General features: G+C 31.3%; 1 pseudogene; it reads right to left on the bottom strand.

Moving 5' to 3' along the window:
* Positions 1-614: 614 nt before the first annotated feature.
* Positions 615-7,383, bottom strand: LOC134277859 (interferon-induced protein 44-like; annotated as a pseudogene).
* Between the last annotated feature and the right edge of the window lie 566 nt (positions 7,384-7,949).

Genomic DNA, 7,949 nt, shown 5'->3' with positions numbered 1-7,949 from the left:
AATGTTTTATCTAGTCAAACCCAGAGAAGAATCCTACCTTAAGCGCTCAAAAACACGGTTAATATACTACACAATCAATAATTTAATGATAAAAGAAGATTTCGGAATGTGTTAAGGTTTTTCTGTTTCACTTAAAAGCAAACATGGTTTGTATAAATATGTATATTTACGATTTCTTGATATTCAAAACAAAGGGGTAATTGGATCCGCCAACTGATTAATTTGATCTTGAATCCGACAAGTCAAATGTATTTTAATACCTAATCTCAAATGAGCGTTCCGACCTTTTGTAAAAATGAAAGATAATATATCTCTAATATTTCTCGGTCAAAAATGTAGTTGCTCAAAATACATATCATGTATATTATAAATATTAAGAAAATACCCAAAGAAATCACAATAAATGACCTCTCCTAAATGTTGACTTTCAAAAAAAAACATTGTGATTTATTTGATTCTTTTAAAACAGTCTATTCTTTGTATTGCTGTACAGGTACAATACTTATTCATGTATGCATGCCATTGGGTTTAAATTGAAAGATTTCGATTCAATACACAAATCATCTGTTAACAAAAAGGAATGATAAAATACACAAAAACACAATTTTTTCCTTTCTTCTTTTTACTCTCAAATTTCTTTTCAAATTACAACTACAATCACAAACATTTTTTCTAAGTTTCAATGATACACTGCTTATAACTCTCTTGATGGGGGTATAAGCAACATGGAGCATATAAGGAGGCAGAAAAAGAACATCTTTTTATATTGAGCATACTGTAAAAGTATAACTCATAAGGTCTAAGATTTTCAATATGAAGCATACAAGTAGAAATCATACAAGAAATCAATCTTCATTATATGAGTTCCAGAATCAAAAGTCTGAGGTGCAGTGGTGCAGAGCCTTTTTTTTAGCCTTTTTTTTACAGCTAGGAATAATATATGTTCGAATATAGTTCTTCTGAATCATAGACACCCATATGGACCAAATGGTGCAATGACAAAAATAGCAGAACAAATTTCAATAATATATTTTTCTCAAAATGCCAGCTGTTCTAAGAATTTCAAAAGTTATTGAAATGTCACTCTTTTGTTATGAAGATAAGATATAGTTCCTGTTTCATCCAATAATTCTACGGATATAGATTTATGTCAATTAAATAAGTAGATAGATTCAACGGTATATCTACATTACTTGTTTATTAAAGAGGAATTCAATCTTTAATATTAAGCCGTTTGGTTTCTTGCTGCAGTTCAAATTGATTTTCCAGAAAATCGTCGGCAAACGACAAAGTTTTTCGCAAGGCTTTTAAAGCCAGTATATTTATGTTGGTTTTCAAGCAAACTTCCTTTTCATAATTCTTCACCGGAATTACATGTGATCTTGGTATGGCAATTACATCTGCAATTTTGTTTACAATTTCCTCAACGGGTTTGCTGAAATATACATCACTGATTTCTTTGTCAACCAAAGGGCATATCCTGTCAATCTTCGTTACATAAACAAGAAGTGGAATTCCTAAAACGAAAAATTGTTTAGGCATAAGATTTTTTTTTAAAGCGAATTATTGCAAAAACGTCGGTAACAAATAAATATAGTTTAGAAATAAAACGTGCAATAAAAGACCTATTGTGAAAACTTTATTAATAGGTTCAAAGTGAATAAGATCAATTATTTTACAATATTACTTTGTGCATAAAAATATGTCAATAACAAGAGAGACTTGAATGCTATCAAATCTGATACCAGCAAGAAATCTAGTGGCAGTCTTGTATTATTGTTTACGGTCAATTCGAAGAAAATTCTGATATCCCCTCCACTGAAAAAAGGGAAACGGTTTCCAATTGGAATTGGATATTTTTTTTTTACAAAATACCTTTATTGTCTATGAAATAATTACTTCAAATATTTATCAAATTATTTTAGAGGCATGGCTTGGTTTCAATATCCCTTTCCGTCCACTCTTCTTTCCCATGGCATTAAAACGGAATGCAGAACAATGTTATAGATAGATTAATACACTAACACGCTAATACCATCTTGTGCGCCATAATCTGATAAGAACGGCTATGGCCACAGTCACATATACCATTTCTGAACTGAGGCAGAGCCGCAAAAATAACTCTTTTTACAATAAACCCGAAGAACTCGAGCTACCTACATGTACTACACAGCTGTAAGACTATCAGGCTCAGAAAATAGTTGTCAGATTTCTATGCACATTACATTCCCTTACACGGTACTCACTTGTAACTGAAAAGCGTTTTTAAACTAGTTTATATGATTCATATAAAACAATTTTTATCGTGTATACCATAGGAACATTTAATACAACAACAACAACAAAGGCAAAATAGGCGTTTCATAAAAATACCCTTCTTTATATTATCTCTTTTATACTGAAAAGTTGGATATTTTTTCTATGGAACAATTAGTTTGTGCATTTACTACTGATTTTACCTGTGAGATTCATGATACATTAGTTTAATAAATATCATTTGTGAAGAAATATCCATTACGTCCATGCATAAGTTAAAAGCAGGGATTAGGGTGGTGTGGGGTTTAGATTTGGATTTCTTCCCCACGAGTATCTGTGGCATTAACTAAATCATAAAAACATAATTATCTGAATACTGTTATATTTACCCCTATCGATGGTCATGCTTATGGTTTCCCTCAGCTTTTTTAGAATTCCCTCCGACATCACATCAAACGTGTTCCATCACAACGAATACAACTACATGCATTTTATCTTTCAGAGCTGGATGCTTCTGAAACCCAGGAGTGTCAACAGAGGCCTGGGCCACAGGATTAAACTTAGAATAGATTGGATATTCATTAATGAAAATTGTTAGCTACATGTAGTCACATCCATGCATATATATCATTAACAACAAGAGACACATGGGCCACATCGCTCACCTGAGAAGCATCAACCATTTTGTTCTTTACAAGATTTCCCTCTTGTAATACATATTGCAACCCCACCCTACCCCACTGATTTTAATTTAGACATTGTGAAATTACACTATCTCCAGAATGCTTCTTTGTGCACATAAGTTTCAGCTATTCTGGACCAGTGGTTCTTGAGGAGAAGATTTTCAAAGATTTTTCCTGAATATTTCTATAAAAAATTTTGATTCCTATCGTGGCCTCGCTCTACCCCAAGGGGTCATGACTTAAACAATTTAGAATCTACACTACCCCAGGATGCTTCCATGAAAGTTTCAGCTTTTCTGGACCAGTGGTTCTTGAGAAGAAGTTTTTCAAAGATTTTTTTCCTATATATTTATCTGTAAAACTTTGATTCCCCATTGTGGCCCCGCCCTACCCCCTGGGGTCATGATTTGAACAATTTATATTCTACACTTCCCAAGGATGCTTTCATATAAGTTTCAGCTTTTCTGAGAAGAAGATTTTTTAATGACCCCACTCTATTTTTGTCTTTTTTAATTATCTCCCCTTGGGGGGGGATTTGGCCATTCATTTTAACCATTTGAATTTCCCCTAACCCAAGGATGCTTTGTGCCAAGTTTGGGTAAAATTGGCCCAGTGGTTCTTGAGAAGAAGTCGAAAATGTGAAAATTTTAAACAACGGACAGACGGACAAAAAACGGACGACGGAAAAGGTGATCGAAAGTCAGTTGAGCCGTCGGCTCAGGTGATCCAAAAATGAAGAGTGTTCCCCGTAGATTGGTACAAATATTGTCCTGTTCTTATTGGAAATAAGGACATTTGTATTAGTATTCATATAATTCACGTACATATATTTATCCTTTGAAATTGCATTTTAAGTCGAATGAAGGTGATATTACACATGTAACAAATGTATTTAAATTTTAAAGTGTATCGTGGTATATACAAGTAGAACATATTTAGTCTTTTTTATTATAAATTAAACTTATTTTTCCCTTTAAGAATAATTGATAAATACATTTGTACATTAAAGACACAAACTTTGTAGTTGTTTGGTAATTTCCGTCCATGCTGAAAGCCATATCTTCATATTTAATACACAAGTTTTCTTCCAATCCTCGCATGTCGCACAATCTGAAGTTTAAAAACTTCTTTGTGGCAGGATGCCTGATACGAAATTTGTTAAACTGAAACAAAACAAATTTCATTCAATTCCATTTAAGAAAATTATCAGTAAACCGGTTAATATACAAGAATATGTTATATTTTCTTATAATTGCTAAAACTGCGTAAGTATGGTGCTTGTATAAAATAATTGAAGGGAAAAATTCCCCCTCATATAAAATTAAGTGAATTTAATTCAAACAAATGATAGCATAATTATACAAAAAAGTCGTTTTTCACAACAATTGCAGAACTCGAGAGGGAAAATTTAAAGCGATTTTACACTTGTCGTTAGGCTGTGTTCAGAACTTCCTGTCCGGGCCCCGTGATGTCATTTCTCCTTTAAATATAGAATTGAAAGTATTCAACAAACTTGATTTCCCAGCACCAATTTGTCCAACTAGCAGGATGTTTGCTTCAGGCTTCAACTTCTTCTAGGGGCCAAGTCACTACGTAGTTTTTAAGTCCAATAAATGTCTTAAAAAAAGGAGAAGTGAAGAAAACTCGATTTTTCCGATAGAAAAAATGAACAAACTCTTTTCTTTATGGTTATTGAAATGATTGTATGATATTTCTTACATGTGGATGCACATGCAATCATGTAAAATAAATAAAAAAGGCTTGCTTACAACGATAAATGTTTTCCTAGTTTACCATTAGGTTATGACATTAAACATTCTCAATATAAATGAAATTATAATAGAATTTTCAGTGTATGCCTATTAACATTATTCGTTATTAAATTATCAATTAGGCAATAATTATTTTGCTTATGTAAACAATGATAATTTTATTAAAATTGCTTTCTTCCAAAGCTTTTTTTTTCCCAAATTTGAAAGCAAACAAAAGCATGGAAGTAATCTTAAGGATGGATTTATCTCATGTCTTATAAATGCAGAATCTTAATTGTGTGTAAATTTTGTGATCACTATTATGAAATGAAATGCATTCCTCTTTATTATTCTTCGTAAATATTCGTAATTATATATTTTTTAATGGTTTGGGACAATACCAGTTTTTCTGTCGAATACGAAATTTTAAATTCACTAAAAAAAAGCACTACATTTGATGACAAGGAAACATGTCATGTGCTTTTAATTGATTGATAAGCGAGTGCACGTGCTAATCAATCATTTTAAAAGTTCAAAAATCAAAGATTTTTCCGACATAATTCTACCTTAAATAGAAATGGATTAAATATTACCTAAGCTGATAAAATAAACAATAGTGATTTTTTTTTTCTTTACTAGTGAAACTAGATATGAACTTCTCATTTTACACTTGCATAATTTATGGAGACGTAAACAGTAAAAAAAAAAGAATGCATATATCTGTAGTATTTTTTTATTCTTTTATTTTGTCGATGGAAGGATATCTCGACTCAGACACGAAACAGATATTAAAGTAAATAATGAAACATATATTGATGTTACTGAGATAAAAACGAAAATTCCTAGGCAACCCAAGTTATTACAATAAAGCTACTCCTAGAATTTTAATAATTATATTATTTTTTAGTAATTTGAATTATCTTCCTTTAGCTAAAAAAATGTTGATACTTTTCTTGTATTATGTGTTTAAAAGTTGCAAAAGAAAACTATTAATTTGATATAAAGCTTCTGAAATTCTTTATAAACGATAGTATATTACCACTAATTCCCAGACAGGTGGCTCTCTCCAAGGATAACAGATTCCTGGTCCATCTGTTTAATAAAGCACATTTGGAACAATATTAAGTGTCAACCACTTTTTTGATTACAATTATGAATTATCACTGTAACGAATAAGATCATGGAGTCTTAACCCTTTAATACAACATTAAAATTAATCTTAGATATGTAGAAGACAAGAAATGTTAATAAATCTTTCATTTATTACCTTAAACGAGGTATACCTCTAGGTCGAAGACATTATTATGTCCGTTCGCTATTGATTGCGTGTTCTCTTCACCAACATCATAGTGACTACCACAAAATAAGCCGTCTGTGTACAGTGAATAATGCCCAGATGTTTTCTCAAGAACCACAAAAGGATCTTAAATTTTCGAACCAAGGTCCATGAATGCTGTACACTGCAACATTTGAACCTGCAGTCGATTTAATTAAAGGAAATTTATGGGTTTCCATTTATCGTTACTGAGAATCTTAAAAAGAAATGACTTTTCGTCTCTTATCCATTTGTTACTACTATTCAAGCTCTGTGAAAGCGTAACCGCCGTACACATTGTTGTCAGTGTTGTAGAAGATAGTCACCGTAGGTCCCTTGTTGTCACATAGTGAGTGGAACTTCTGAGGGGTACACCCATGGAGACTAATCCTGTACAGAAGCTCTAAATGACATTCCTTCTCTATCCATTCTGATATCTGGTTTTGTATTCTGCATTTGCAAATTCTAAGCATACCGCTTTCTAAGAAAAAATAATAATATCATAATGGATTTTAATAATGATAATAAAGTAAAAGTTGAATTCCGTTCAAACAATTTTTCATCTTGATTATAAATATAAATGAAAATAACCCGGTACATAAAATATTTCTTTGATTAGAGAGAAAATAATCATTTATTATGCATTTTAATGGTTTCTAAGATTTTATCTTCCATGTGTGCTTGGAGTTTCCCATCAGAAATCTGTCGTATATCTCATCATATGGTATCTAATTATCATGACTTACTAAATCATTGAAAATTCAATGATTTAGTAACTCATGATATATTTACAAAGTCTCTATCTTTTTCCCTTACATATATTATGTTTAATACCGATAAAAAAAATCAACGTTAATCAAAAGAACTACAGTATTTTTTTTCTTGAAAAAATATGTGCTAAAAATTATCTTGGTCAACAAATGAAGCAATACTAAAGTTTCCACATATAGCTTATTACATATTTGTACCTCAGTATATACAGATTTCTTGACCAACTTGAACTGCTGTCCCATGACTTCCATTATTTAAACGTACAATGACGTTCATATCAATAGTACAATATATCATCGAATAAAAATCCCATGATATTAAATAATTATTTCTTCATGTTTAAATGTATATAAGCAATAATTTGTTTTTGTTAGTAAATGAATTAACGTTGCAGTTAGCGTAAAAAAAACGATTACAAGGGTTATACACGCCTACTTTTTTCTGCAACGACTATATATTATTTTAACTCCTGTACTAACAATCATAGATTTTTTTGTTTAAATAACTCGATAAAACGAGATACTCAATCTAAGAAACAAATAAAACATATATATATACCTTTACAAAGAACGTTCTCCAAAAATGTTTTACTTTTGTTTTAGAATACACGGAAAACAAATTATGTACGGTAAGCAGTTAAAATCAACAAAACATATAAATTGTCCTGTAAATAAGGGCACGTATATAGGTATTACTTTTCACTCAGCAACGAATAAAGATTACTGTAAGCATGAAGATGGACACCTTTGTAATTGATATTGACGATGTGCCCATTTTGTATGAAAAATTCTGCTCGTCAAACGTCAAATTAAATTATATAGATGATTATAGTAAATTGTATAATATTGAATGTGCATCCAGATCATTTTCCGTTTCTCAGGATCTAGCTTCTTCTAAATTGTCATCTGCGTATATACGTGTTTTAAGAAGGGCTGATAGTGCCAGGATGTTGATTAGAAAAATGAATGCACACTTGTGTCTTTTTCATTGTTCTTCACGGGAAAAAGGTGTTATCAACTATAGAATCCATTGCCTGAATGCAAGTGAAGCTATTGAAGATTTTCTAAGCTACATAAGGACGAATCTTATCGAGTTTCGTGATATCGACTGCGACCCCCAAAATAAAAACGTGACATGGTAACAGCTTTAAACCGATTGCTAGTATTTAATTTT

Source organism: Saccostrea cucullata, unplaced genomic scaffold (assembly GCF_032062105.1).
Source record: "Saccostrea cucullata isolate Sc308-1 unplaced genomic scaffold, CSIRO_AGI_Scuc_v1 ctg6447, whole genome shotgun sequence".
Lineage (NCBI taxonomy): Eukaryota > Metazoa > Mollusca > Bivalvia > Ostreida > Ostreidae > Saccostrea > Saccostrea cuccullata.
Note: the sequence above shows the minus strand (reverse complement) of the source record. Positions and strands in the feature narration are given on the sequence as shown.